Genomic DNA, 15,857 nt, shown 5'->3' with positions numbered 1-15,857 from the left:
GGCGCGAAGATATGGGGGAGCTGGGGTAAGGGAGCGTCGAAGGTGGGCGAGGGATGTAGGCAGGTTCCAAGCAGGTTTAGGGTAGCTGGAGACAGAGGGGGGCAGTCCACTCCAGGAGCGTCGTCAATGTGTACTGAGGGCTAGGGATGATGCACAAAAGGACCAGGGCGAGCCTGAACGGATGGTGCAGCTGACAGCGGGCGCAGGGTGGCAGCGAAGGGGCTAGAGCCTGACACGGTTCGATGGTGAGACCATATAACCTGTTGGGGATGAGGGTCCTCCTCATAGTCAACTTCGTCTAGCTCCATTGTAACTGACAATAAATGGTCAGAGGAGTTACAGATGTCAAGGTGAATAAACGGGACGGAGAGTAAACCAAGTAACCACCAAGTGAATCCGTTATAAACCAGGTAACCGCGAGATGGAAGGATGTGAGCCGCAGCAGTTGGGGAGAATGAAAGGTAGAGGTCAGGCGAGCAAGGAGGGAAGACCATGACATTCAAGTCTAGGGTTTTTGGCCCCGAGGGCCTCCATGGGTGCCGCCTTCAGCATCTGCAGAGCTCCTCTGGGGTCAAAGTCTCAATTTTGATTTTTCCAAATTAGTTACTAAAATAATGGGTCTTGTCCACTTATTATGGATCTTTCAATGCACGCATGTGTTATAAGTGGGTGTGAGCAGGTTTGGGCCTGGAACCTCCGCCTTCTTACATTCCTTCGCCACCAACGTGCCACAACAGCTTTGTTGAACAATCCGCCCAACATATTTTATTTAAACCTTCATTCATTTGAGCTCCCAAAGGGAGGCCAAGAGCGGGCACACATTTCTATGCAGCGGGAACCATGATCTGAGCAATTTCTCCAAGGGGCTAGATTTTCACTTTGTCAGTTTTCGACAAATTTTATATGGTTTCAGCGTTTCTCAACGCCACAAACTCAATGGTGTTGTCCATTTCTCCATCAAAGATCTGCAATTTTCGAGCTTCTTCAATTTTGGAGGTATAAGGTCGTCATTTTGACTTTTGATGTACTTTCATTATTTTTCCATCTAATGAAAACAAGGCCTCCCCACTAATTCAAGCAAGGCCCAGAGACGTAGTCCCTCTTAGACGAACTCCGATATCAATCCTGTGTCCTCTATGCGTGACTTGTTATTCTTCTATTCCTCTTCTTTTATGCACTTGCAAGTTCATGGTTAAATGCAAGCTTAAAATGTAATTCTTTAATGCATCACAAGGAAAAGATTTTTTGGGATCAAGTGGTATCAGAGTTGGTCTTTGTAGATGTGAATTGCATGTTTGTATGCTAACAAGAAACAGGCTCCGAAGAGGCGAAGGGAAACTAAAGTCTTTCGATCCCGAAGCAGGGCGTGCACATCGAAGGAGGAATATGGCAGATGAAGAGGTTCGTTATGAAGAGGAGCTCAATTTCCGCAAAACCTTCTATACAATGGCAGAAAATGTCGGTCAGTTGCTTTCAAGACCGGAGAAAGAAGAAGGGAGAAAGGCAAAAGAACAAGGTTCAGTGCATGGAAATGGTGGAGAAGAAACCCCTCCTTCTCCTTCCACGAGTGAAAGTTCTTCTTCCTCTCATCACCAACATCATAGAAATTCAAGGAATGCATCTAAGAAACCTTTCTTTAAATTAGATGTAAAATTTGATCTTCCCATGTATAACGGTGAAAGTAATGCAGAAATGCAGAAAAGCTTAATAACTGGATTAGGCAAATTTGATCTACTGCAAGATTCAGCAGATCGAAGAGGACGAGGCAAAGATTCAAGTGGCCTCTCTTCGGCTGAGTGGCACCGCTCTCCTCTGGTGGGAGAGAAAATTGTGAAGCAGTAAGAGTGTGGGTAATCTTCTTTCCTAATGGCCTAGTTTCATTTCTGCATTAAAAGAACAATTGTATTCCTTGGGTTATAAGCAAAAAGTCTTAATGGATTGGCAATACTTAAGGCAAGGCAGAGGTCAGGATGCTCAAAGCTTTACCGAGGAATTTAGAAAACAAGCACTTAATTTGGGCATTGCACTTGACTCACCTGAAGTAGTAACTAAGTATATTGGATCATTACATAGTTACATTAGACATTCATTATTATTGTTTGAACCTACTACCATTGACTTGGCCAATGTAAAGGCCATTCATCTGGAAAACAAGGGAACACATGGACGAGATGACCACCCAAAGAGAACCGCAACAGCCAAGAGAATGGAAGCAAAGCCCTCTTTTACACATTGTGAGAAAGAGGGGCATGACAAAGAAAATTGTTGGATGTTGCACCCTGAGCTAAGACCTAAAAGGAATGAAAGAAAGGGGAAGCAGAGGATCGTCACCACCGTGTAGCAAAACCAAGATTCTGAGTTAAAGGAAGATGAGAAGGTCACAGTTGTGGGATTTGCACGAGGTAGGCCCATTGACTTGGGATACGATTCCGGCAATGAAATGATGTTTGCAGCCCTTGGGATCGCGATAGGACCCACAGATTTGGGGTCTGATTCCGACAATGAATCAAGGATTTCAACAGACATAACGAAAAGGGCATTCCCCGCAGCAGGACTCCAAGAACTTGAGGAGATCAACCACCGCATCCAAGCAAAGAATTTTGAGCTAAAGAGGCTTTTACAAGAGGCAAGGGAAGAAAAACAAAGATTACTACGCCAGTTGCAAGCCAAGGATGAGGCCTTGGAAAAGCTGCAGCATAGTTATCTGGAGGTAAAAAGTGATTCTCCAATTTCATATGATTTTCATGATGATGAATTCGCCGCTTTTGAAAAACATACTATAGAGATTGGATCCAAACTATTGAAGAAGATAGGGTATCATTGAAAGGGCCTCAACATCAAAGGCCAAGGCATCGTAAACCCCATCGAAGTCAAGGAATTGTCGTGTCATGCAAGACTCGGATATGCCAGAAAGGAAATGGGAGAAAGCTCCAATACAGCTAGTAACCAGCCAACGACAGACGATGAAACTCCTCCTCACAGTCCAGTGATAGTGAGGGCTCCATGAACACTTATCGAAGGAACACCAGGAGAAAGCGCCCCAAGGCAGCCCCAAAAGTTTGGAGGAAAAAGAATCATTGTAGTCATTGCAACAAAGAGGGACACCAACAAACCACGTGTCCGATGCTCCATGCTCTGGAAACATCGCTAGAGGAGCCGAAAGGTGAACATGTTCAACAAATAAATCCACACCATTCACGGGGATCTGCTTTATTAAGTTGGTTTTTTTAGAAGTAGTAGCTTGTTATGGCCACCATTGTAAATCATGCCTTGCAAGTAAATGTAAAAGTGATGGTGTGTTTCCCATCGCTTCAAAACGCGATGATGATATTTTGGCCTTTCCTTATTAGTAGTTGAGGTATTGATTACTTTTTATGTAATCCTTGGCCAAGGTGTGTGTGCTATAAACTCTTGGCAAGGAAGGGTTGTTGAGTCATGTGTGGTGTGCATGATTGCAAAAGATGTACCAGTTTTGCATGCAGGTGATTGAAAGTGTGCATTGAAAAGGACACAAACAGTGTGCTAAGTGTAAATTCTTTTGGGGTCCAAAAGCTCTTTAGTGGGGAGGAATGATCGAGGTGGATCGTACAGGTCACTTCACTACAAAGGCTCAAAAATCAAAGTGCTTGAAATTTTCTCGAACTAGGTTCATGTTGAAGATGTCGTCGTCGTGATCGCGATGGTGTGAACGGTTCGTCAAACCGAGTCCGTATGCGAAAGTTAGGAGCAGTCAAATTTCATGGTTGACTTGGGTGATTGGACAGGCTTAAGGAGGCAGCAATTTGGACAAAATCCGGCCATAGGATTCCGGCCAACCTGGGCCAGATTCCGGGCGAATTTGTGGCCTACTTAAATTGACTCCTTCAGTCAATTTTCTGAATTTTCAAGATGTCTAATTATTTTTATATCAAAAATAAACAAAAAAAATATTAAATGGGTGACGGGCCATGACCCCCGCCGACCCTCCAACCACCCAACCATATAACTATAACATATTTTATATGGTGGGGCGGGCCACCTCAGGTGGACCCAGCCCACGCCTCACCCACGTTGCCAAGTGTTGAACCGAGGGTGGCGAGGCTCGAACTCGCCCAGCCGGTGTGGCCGGCCCGCCTCCCGGGCACCCTCACACGCAAACCACAACACCATTCAATACAGCACACACCTCACTTGTGTTTAATGCATTAAACCAACCGTATTCCATTTTATATAACCATTGGTTAAAATTAATATGCGCCTATGTTATAAGTGGGTGTGAGCGGGTTTGGAACCTGGAACCTCCACCTTCTTAGATTCCTCCGCCACCAACGTGCTACAACTTCTTTGTTGAACAATCCGCCCAACACATTTTATTTAAACCTTCATTCATTTTAGCACCCGAAGGGAGGCCAAGAGCAGGCACGCATTTCTATTCAGTCGGAACCATGATCTGAGCAATTTCTCTAGGAGACCAAATTTTCACTTTGTCAATTTTCAACAAATTTTATATGGTTTCGGCATTTCTCAACGCCACGAACTCAACGGTGTTGTCCGTTTCTCCATTAGGGATCTGCAATTTTCGGGCTTCTTCAATTTTGGGAGGTATAAGGTCGTCATTTTGACTTTTGATGTACTTTCATTATTTTGTCATCTAATGAAAACAGGGCCTCCCCACGAATTCGAGCAGGGCCCGGAGACATAGTCCCTCCTAGACGAACTCTGATATCAATCATGTGTCCTCTATGCGTGAATTGCTATTCTTCTCTTCCTCTTCTTTTATGCACTTGCAATTTCATGGTTAAATGCAAGCTTAAAATGTAATTCTTTAATGCATCACAAGGAAAAGATTTTTTGGGATCAAAAAAGGAAAATGAAACCTTCCCTACTTATATCGCTTATGAATAAATATAACAAGTTTGGTAATGGAAAATGCTAAACACATTCAAAATTATCCTATCACAAGGTTAACACAATGAAAGACTGAGATGATGAACACTTTCAGTAACAAGCTTGTGAGAGTACAATGGGAAAAATCTCCTATCACTTCCCAAGATACAATTGAGTCCTCCTCCTCTAAGCAACCCTTCCTGAAAAGGAATTTCATCATCCTTGAGCCTTTTAGTAATTCAAACCCAAGGCCATTGAAACCTAGACATTACGATGTAAATCAAGAAAGAAATAAGGGGTTTGAACCTTCAAATCCTCTTAGAGCTAACAATATATTTGATCATACCCTTAATATTGTAGAGCTTTCTCTACTCGTCATAGATAAGATGGTTGTGCTGGGTTTGAGCACTTTCCAACTTCCTATCAAGAAGAAACAAAAGAAACCTCAGAAGAGATTTTAATGGTAGACCAAAAGAAACACAATTACTCCACCATTACCCCCCAAAAGGGAAACCACTCCAACAATAAGCTGCCACCTGAACATCCCTCATATTTTATCCAAAATGCAAACAAAAAACTACTATCTCAATATCAAGTTAAGAATTCTAAGTTTTATGCAAGAAATGAATTGGCCAAGTGAAAAGTAAGCGTCACTTTTAAGAGCTCTTAATCATTCCTAGAGATAGGAAACAGAATATACCTTCTAAATCCATGAATCAACACTCCCATTCTACACCTACTCCCATGTCAGTCTGCTCAACACTGATGAACTACTTACCTCTAGTTTGTGATACATATGAATTCAAAGGTGAATCTGATGTGGTAGCACAAATCCAAAGAGACTGGAATTTTACCAAGTATGAGATGAACAAAAATGCTAAGTTTTGACCCTTTTATTTGTCTTTAAGGATACAAAACATGATAGTACATAATTGACTGCATGCTATACAATGACCCTCAAATAATGCAATGCCTAAAGCAAATAAGAATCAACTTGGATAATGTTACAAAATCAAAAAGGCAGAAATATTTTCGTATTCTTGATAATTACTTGTGATGTTCTTGATTTGTTATTACGATTCTTTATATCTTATTTTTTTTAGTTCATCAAGCAATTACCAAAGCAATAGCACATAAAAAAATGGACACCATATGTTGGCATTATGCCAAGGAAAAACACCCTCGAGGGGAAAACCCAGTCAAAATTCTCTTCCTTTCAATAGTATTCTTTGAGACTCTTCACCCTAGACAAAGACCAAACCTTCCCTCCACACCAAGTCAGCCTCCCAGATCTTCGACCTCCTTTCCAACAACTTCAACTATGTAGCAGCATCCAGCATCAGGCAGATTTCGACATCAGCGAAACTTGGAAGACTTCGATCTCCCAAACTAGGGAACGAAACAGAGAGAGAGAGGCACCAAAATTTTGTTTTTCTTCTTCTCCTTAGACTCCACCCAACTCGCACTTCCTTCCCCTTCATACGCTGCTTCGCACTTCTTCCGACTTCAAGAGATGTCGAAACTTCTTGTGAGAGTGTGTTCCAAATGAATTTGACTTGCTTCTATTTATAGGCTTCAAGGGAGGTCGAATTGATGTCCTAGGGCCGACTTGATCTCTTCTAGGCCGACTTGATGTGGAGGATACATAAATTATTTTTAACTCAATACTAAACCTTTTTACATGATTCAAAATCCCAAGGGTCTCCTTAAAAGTATAATGACTCTATTGACTCGAAATAAATCCTAGAAGTCCTTAATGGGGACTTTGACCTAAAACATGGTGACCCAAGCTTGAAACCCATGCTTTAATAAGTCACAATAATAATAATAATAATAATTTTCTCTATTCTTTTGACAAATACACTATAAAATGAATCAAATACATTTAATGAAGACCGAACCTAGTTACATTTTCCAACACTCCCACTTAACTAAGGAGGTATTCATCATATACAAGTACAAGGAATATCTCAACTATATGAACCATGAAGAACTTTAGGCACCTTAATGCCATGGACTAGATTCCTAACCAGGGCAATATATCCATTGGTCTCTCAACGATTTAGGAATCGCAATGCCACAAACTAGATTCCTGACCAGGGCAATCTATCCAAGTGGGAATAAGATGGAATCAAGCTTTCATCCTCTCTAGGTACCATCAGGATTACTTTCTAACCATCAACTCAAAGATCCATGTGTGTATCCAAAAACATAGCTCTATAATCAACACCACATTTTCCAACTTCGGGACCTAGACATCAACACAAAGTGTTAGCCAGATATCCTCCCAGGCAATGCTTCACTCACAAAGGCTCAACACTCTTTGATCGAGCAGATAAAGGATGACCAATCTCTTCCAATCTAACTAATTGGTAACCAGCATGCTATCAACAACTTGAAGAGATTCACCTGTACAAACACAACCCTGATTAATAATATACTTTCATATGTACACAATCAAATACAAACCTCCATGGTTTTCCAGACAACTTAATGTTGCTTCTCAAATTTTCATAGTAGGACTATCAACTGAATCTCTGACATAAGATTCCTCAATCATACACTTTTCTTTCCTATTTCCCATGCTGCAACATATCCTCTGAAATTCATTCTTCAATCAAAACCAAGCTATGCCCTCCCTTTCAACTAGGGAGCATCTCTTTATCCAAACTCCCTCTTAATCTTAGGGAGATCTCTTCTTATTTTCATCATCGGAGAATCTTTCGTGGCTTCCAACCATTTCGTCAGAGTTATCACTATCCCCATCATGCTTATCACATCAACGGACATCTTCACCATATTGAAGATTGTGAACCTGGACAACTTAGATAGAAAATACAACCAAAACTATCGAAGCATGAAGTTAGCCATATCAAAATTACGGAAGCATTTCAACCTTACATATATCTAATACCCATACTTAAACAAGAGACACATACTCTTCAACATCTTGCTAGGGAATTTGTCATAAACCCTAGACTACTTCATAACAACTTTCATTCCATCTAGGGTTTCAATGTTTCTTTTAAAGGTGTGTCATACCCTATTACAACTTATAGCAAACCCTAGAAACAATTCAAACAAATATAGATCTACAAGGCATCTAACAACTTTCAGAATTCATATGTTAGACTTTCCACTATGGTTTCATACAAATTCTAGATTTCATACAAGAGAATCAATCAAAACCAATCACAGCTTAGTCATTAACATGACCAGATTCTACTAGGGTTAGTTGCAAACCCCATATTTTCAATCAAACATCAATCCCAACTAAAACTCAGATTTCATCAATCTTACACAAATCTCAAATCATCATATTGTTATCATACATCAGATATTTTACTTCTATTCAGGTTTATTTCTAAAACCCTAGAATTTCATTTTCACAATCTCAACAATCCTTATATAAATAGATCTCTGATTGTTATATCACACATACTAGAGAATTTAATTACTACTAGGGTTTGGTTGCAAAACCCTAGATTTCCAAATATCATCATCCTAGAATCTCATACAAAGACTTATATTGAATCCTAAGACTTATGACCATCAATGACTAGGTCAACACACATATCTAGGAATTCATTATCATGCATAATCATATCATATGTCAGACAACATTAATATATTAGACATATACTGACCTAGACCAAGCTAGGGTTTCGACCAAATGGACATATATATACCTAGGGTTTCATTCCTAGGATCTTGCTTTCATAACAAAGGTTTTGCTTATAGGCCCAACCAAACCCTAAAAATTTAGGGTTTCATACATAGTAAAGCAAACCCTACTATTCCAAAAGGTTTGAGATCTCAGATAAACATCATTCAACCCTAACAAGTTAAGATTTCATGATCATACCGAAATCCCAATCATGACATCATCAACAAGAACTTCAAATAGCATTTCACAACATCCCTAAATAGTTTAGGGTTTTAGACATTCACATTAGCATACCCTTAGGTTAGGGTATTCCAGAGAACCTATCTAGGGTTCTATAAAATCAGTTAAGAATAGGAGTGGGGTAGATTTATCAAGTGATGAATCACCCAGAACAAGAATCAATAAGATTCAATATAGCTAGACACAACAATGTTAGTAATAGATTGTCAAATGAATAAACATTTAGTATAAAGAAGTCAATGTTTTGTAGTTTAAGGCATACCTTTGTTTCTTCACAAACCTTATCTTGGGTGGCTTTCTTCCATACTCCTTGAGGGTATAGAAGATGTCTTCCTAATCAAAACAATAGAGGGAGAATGGTGATTAGTATTTATATAATCAAAAACTAAATGAGTACATGAAACCAAAAACTAAAAGGAAATGAGATATTTAGCTTTGGGAGTTGTAGGGGGCTCCCTCCAAAGCTTGAGGGATACTTATAAACTTATAAAACAAAAGAAAAAGTATTTTCCAAAATAATGTTAAAATCTATAAATTATTAAACATCAAAAATATAAAATAGAATATCTAAGACTAAAAGAAAAGGACTTAATAGTGTAAGTCTCTTATATCAAATTCTTCAGGTTTGACTTTCTTTGGGTCTCCTTCTTCAACAATGTTGGCCTGATCTCTTTCTCTCTTCTTGTTTTTTGGATTGTCGAGATAGTCACTCTTGTAGTGACCCTTCTTATGACATTGATAACATTCTACCTTGGACATGTCTACTTTCTTCCTTGTTCCTTTCGATTTATTTCCTTTGTGTTGAGAAATGTAGCCATTTGATACTCCTTCGAGATTAGCAACTAATGAGGTCCTGAATTCTTCCTCACTGCATGCAGTCCATATTTCCTCAAAAGAGGGAGCTTCCTTCCAACTGCTAAGTCCTGCATCGAATGCACCCCAAGCAGGTGGCAATCCTAATAGAGTAGTGATCACGAGTTCTTTTTCTGGAACAATTTCATCAATGGCCAAAAGATCATCCCTGATTCTTGCTCTCTTCATAAGGAAGGAGGCCACTATGTCTTCTTTAGTCATCTTTGTGGTCCTTAGCTCATTCTTCAAACTTGCTACTTCACCAATGTTCTTAATAGTGAATAACTTTGACAAGGCTTCATACATTTCTTTAGCATGATTGATGTTGGCTATGAATGGGACAAGGTTGTCCTTTATTCCTTCTACCATTAGATTCATGGCCGCCAATTCTAGTTCCTTGAACATTACTTTGTCAGCATCACTGGAGTCTTTTGTAGGCTTCTTTACTTTTCCTTTGACCTAGTCTAGACCCTTGTTCTTTTCAAGGATGAGGTCAATCCTCTTCTTCCAAGACTTGTAGTTTGAGGCTCCTTCAAGTTTGTTCTCCCTTGATTGTGTTAGACATATTCCTTGAATATAGTAGATTATTTCCCTGAGATAGTCATTTTGAATGGTTCCTTGATCAAGTGCTGAGACTTCCTTTTTCTTCTTTCTTCACCAAAGCTCTGATACCATGTTAGAAAATCAAAAAGCAGAGAGATTTTCTTATTCTTGATAATTACTTTTGATGTTCTTGATTTGTTATTATGATTCTTTATATCTTCTTTCTTTTAGTTCATCAAGCAATTACCAAAGCAATAGCACATAAAAAAATGGACACCAGATGTAGGGACTATGCCAATGCAAAACCCCCCTCAAGGGGAAAACCCAGTCAAAATTCTCTTACCTCCAATAGTATTCTTTGAGACTCTTCACCCTAGACAAAGACCAAACCTTCCCTCCACACCAAGTCAAACTCCCAGATCTTCGACCTCCTTTCCAGCAACTTCAACTATGTAGCAATTTTCAGCATCAGGCAGCTTTTGAGATCAAGCAACTTCCGGCGAAGCGAAACTTGGAAGACTCTGATCTCCCAAAATAGGGCACGAAATAGAGAGAGAGAGGCACCAAAATTTCGTTTTTCTTCTTCTCCTTAGACTCCACCCAACTCACACTTCCTTCCCCTTCTTCTTCTACTTTGCACTTCTTCTAGCTTCAAGAGATATCGAAATTGCTTGTGAGAGAATGTGTTCCAAATGAATTCGACTTACTTCCATTTATAGGCTTCAAGGGAAGTCAAATTGATGTCCTTAGGCTGACTTGATGTGGAGGACACATAAATTATTTTTGACTCAATACTAAACCTTTTTACATGATTCAAAAGCCCAAGAAGGGTCTCTTTAAAAGTAAAATGACTCTATTGACTCAGAATAAATCCTAGAAGTCCTCAGTGGGGATTTTGACCAAAAACATGGTGACCCAAGCATGAAACCCATGCTTTAATAAGTCACAATAATAATAATAATAATTCTTTTCTTTATTTTTTTGACAAGTGCATTACAAAATGACTCAAATACATTTAATGAAGAACAAACCTAGTTACATTTTCCAACACTTACTCTTAACTAGGGAGGTATTCATCATATAAAAGTAAAAAGAATATCTCAAATATATGAACCATGAAGAAATTTAGGCACCGTAATGCCATGGACTAGAATCCTAACCAGGGAAATCTATCCATTGGTCTCTCAACAATTTAGGCACCGCAATGCCACGGACTAGATTCCTGACCAAGGTAATCTATCCAAGTGGGAATAAGATGGACTCAAGCTTTCAACCTCTCTAGGTACCATCAGGCTTACTTGCTAGCCACGAACCCAAAGATCAAGGTGTGTATCCAAAAACAGAGCTCTATAATCAACACCGCCTTTTCCAACTTGGAGACCTAGACATCAACACAAAGTGTCGGCCATATGTTTTCCAGGCAATGCTTCACTCACAAAGCCTCAACACTCCTTGATCCAGCAGATCAAGGATGACCAGTCTCTCCCAATCCAACTGATTGGTAACCTTCATGCTATCAACACCTTCAAGAGATTCACCTATACAAACACAACCCCAATTAATAATATACTTACATATGTACATAATCAAATACAAACCTTCGGGGTTTTCCAAACAACTTGATGTTGCTTCTCAACTTTTCATAGTAGGACTATCAACCAAATCTCTGACAGAAGATTCCTCAATCATACACTTTCCTTTCCTACTTCCCATGCAGCAACATATCCTCTGAAATTCATTCTTCAATCAAAACCAAGCTATGCCCTCCCTCTCAACCAGGGAGCATCTCTTTATCCAGACTCCCTCTTAATCTTAGGGAGATCTCTTCTTCTTTTCATCATCGGAGAATCTTTCGTGGCTTCCAACCATTTCATCAAAGTTATCATCATCCCCATCATGCTTATCACATCAACGAACATCTTCACCATATTGAAGATTGTGTACCTACACAACTTAGATAGCAAGTACAACCAAAACTATAGAAGCATGAAGTTAGCCATATCAGAATTACGGAAGCATTTCAACCTTACATATATCATATACCCAAACTTAAACAAGAAACACATATTCTTCAACATCTTGTTAGGGACTTTATCATAAACCCTAGACTACTTCATAACAACTTTCATTTCATCTAGGGTTTCAATGTTTATTTCAAAGGTGTCTCATACCCTACTACAACTTATAGCAAACCCTAGAAACAATTCAAACAAATATAGATCTACAAGGCATCTAACAACTTTCAGAATTCATATGTTAGACTTTCCACTAGGGTTTCATACAAATCCTAGATTTCATACAAGAGAATCAATCAAAACCAATCACAGCTTAGTCATTAACATGACCAGCTTCCACTAGGGTTAGTTGCAAACCCCATATTTTCAATCAAACATCAATCCCAACTAAAACTCAGATTTCATCAATCTTACACAAATCTCAAATCATCATATTATTATCATACATCAGATATTTTTACTTCTACTAAGGTTTAATTCCAAAACCCTAGAATTTCATTTTCACAATCTTAATAGTTTGTATATAAATAGATCTCAAATTGTTATATCACACATACTAGAGAATTTAACTACACACATACTAGAGAATTTAACTACTACTAGGATTTCGCTGCAAAACCCTAGATTTCCAAATATCATCATCCTAGAATCTCATACAAGGACTTATATTGAATCCTAAGACTGATGACCATCAATGACTAGGTCAACGCACATATCTAGGAATTCATTATCATGCATAAGCATATCATATGTCAGACAACATTAATACATTAGACATATATTGACCTAGACCAAGCTAGGGTTCCGACCAAATGGGCACATATATACCTAGGGTTTCATTCCTAGGATCTTGCTTTCATAACAAAGTTTTTGCTTATAGGCCCAACCACACCCAAAATATATAGGGTTTCATAACAAAGCAAAACAAAACCTACTATTCCAAAAGGTTCGAGATCTCAGACAAACATAATTCAACCGTAACAAGTTAAGATTTCATGATCATACCGAAATCCCAATCATGACATCATCAACAAAAACTTCAAATAGCATTTCACAATATCCCTAAGTAGTTTAGGGTTTCAGACATTCACATTAACATACCCTTAGGTTAAGGATTTCCAGAGAAACTGTCTAGGGTTCTATACAATCAGTTAAGAATAAGAGTGGGGTAGATTTATCAAGTGATGAACCACCCAGAACAAGAATCAATCAAATTCAATATAGCTAGACACAATAATGTCAGTAATAGATTGTCAAATGAATAAACATTTATTATAAAGAAGTCATTGTTTCTTCACAAACCTTATCTTGGGTGGCTTTCTTCCCTACTCCTTAAGGATATAGCAGATGTCTTCCTAATCAAAGCAATAGAGGGAGAATGGTGATTAGTATTTAATATAAATAAAAACTAAATGAGTATATGAAACCAAAAACTGAAAGGAAATGAGATACTTATCTTTAGGAGTTGGTGGGGGCTCCCTCCAAATCTTAAGGGATACCTATAAACTTATAAAAAAAAAGAAAATTAAAACCTATAAATTCTAAAACATCAAAAATATAAAATATAATATCTAAGACAAAAAGCAATGGACTTAATAGTGTAAGTCCCTTATATCAAATTCTTTGGGTTTGACTTTCTTTGGGTCTCCTTCTTCAACAATGTTGGCTTAGTCTCTTTATCTCTTCTTGTTTCTTGGATTGTCAGGACAGACACTCCTATAGTGACCCTTATTATGACATTGATAACATTCTACCTTGGACATGTCTAACTTCTTCCTTGGTCCTTTCAATTTCTTTCCTTTGTGTTGAGCAATGTGGGCATTTGATACTCCTTCAGGATTGGCAAATAATGAGATCCTTAATTCTTCCTGACTGCAGGTAGTTCACAGTTCTTCAAAAGTGGGAGATTCCTTCCAATTGTTAAGTCTTGTAGCAAATGCACCCCAAGTAGGTGGCAATCCTAATAGAGCAGTGATAATGATTTCTTTGTCTGGAAAAATTTCATCAATGGCCAAAAGATCATCCCTGACTCTTGTTATTTTCATAAAGAATAAGGTCGTTGTGTCTTCTTTAGTCATCTTTGTGGTCCTTAGCTCATTCTTCAAACTTTTTATTTCACCAATGTTCTTAATAGTGAATAACTTTGACAAAGCTTCATACATTTCCTAAGCATGATTGATGTTGGCTATGAATGGAACAAGGTTGTCCTTTATTCCTTCTACCATTAGAGTCATGGCCACCAATCTTAGTTCCCTGGAATTTACTTTGTCAGCATCACTGGAATCTCTTGTAGGCTTCTTTACTTTTCCTTTGACCAAGTCTAGAACCTTGTTCTTTTCAAGGATGAGGTCAATCCTCTTCTTCCAAGACCTGTAGTTTGAGGCTCGTTCAAGTTTGTTCTCTCCCTTGATTGTGTTAGACATCTTCCTTGAATATAGTATACTCTTTCCCTAAGATAGTCCTTTTGAATGGTTCCTTGATCAAGTGCTTGAGACTGCCTTTTTTCTTCTTTCTTCACCAAAGCTCTATACCATGTTAGAAAATCAAAAAAGAAGAAAGATTTTCTTATTCTTGATAATTACTTGTGATGTTCTTGATTTATTATTACGATTCTTTATATCTTCTTTCTTTTAGTTCATCAAGCAATTACCAAATAAATAGCACATAAAACAATGGACACCAGATGTAGGGGCTATGCTAGAGAAAAACCCCCGAGGGGAAAACGCAGTCAAAATTATCTTCCTTTCAATAGTATTCTTTGAAACTCTTCACCCTAGACAAAGACCAAACTTTCCCTCCACACCAAGGCAGCCTCCCAGACCTTCGACCTCATTTTCAGCAACTTTGACTATGTAGTGGCTTCCGACATCAGGGAGCTTCCAGAATCAGCGAAACTTGGAAGACTTCGATCTCCCAAACTAGGGCACAAAACAGAGAGAGAGAGGCACCAAAATTTCGTTTTTCTTCTTCTCCTTCTACTTCTCACTTCTTCCGGCTTCAAGAGATATCGAAATTTCTTATGAGAGAGTGTGTTCCAAATGAATTCGATTTGCTTCTATTTATAGGCTTCAAGGGAGGTCGAATTGATGTCCTTAGGCCGACTTGATCTCTTCTAAGCCAACTTGATGTGGAGGATACATAAATTATTTTTGACTCAATACTAAACCTTTTTACAAGATTCAAAAGCCCAAGAAGAGTCTCTTTAAAAGTACAATGACTCTATTGACTCAAAATAGATCATAGAAGTCCTCAATGGGATATTTGACGTAAAACATGGTGACCTAAACATGAAACTCATGCTTTAATAAGTCACAATAGTAATAATAAAATTCTTTATTCTTTTGACAAATACATTACAAAATGACTCAAATACATTTAATGAAGACCGAACCTAGTTACATTTTCCAAAAGATAAATGGTTACCAAAGATTATCCAGCCATAACACAATAATGGATAATACTAAATAGGCAAGCCCCTTGTGTGGGCCTTATCAAGGATCTAGTAGTTTATTTGGAAGAGAAGGGTAACAAACTCGCCTTGCCTCAATCCTGATCTTCGACGAAGAGGAATTGCCTTGATGCATGTATTGTCTTCATTTGTGTTTCTCTCGTCTATTGCCTAGTAATATAAAGTAGAAGAATAAACTTCTACCAACCTACCTACCTTTTCTGGT

This window comes from Pinus tabuliformis, chromosome 7, assembly GCF_031772625.1.
Source record: "Pinus tabuliformis cultivar Carrire ecotype Pingquan chromosome 7, CPIR1, whole genome shotgun sequence".
Taxonomy (NCBI): domain Eukaryota; kingdom Viridiplantae; phylum Streptophyta; class Pinopsida; order Pinales; family Pinaceae; genus Pinus; species Pinus tabuliformis.
The sequence above is the reverse complement of the archived record's forward strand: the minus strand, read 5'-3'. Positions refer to the sequence as shown.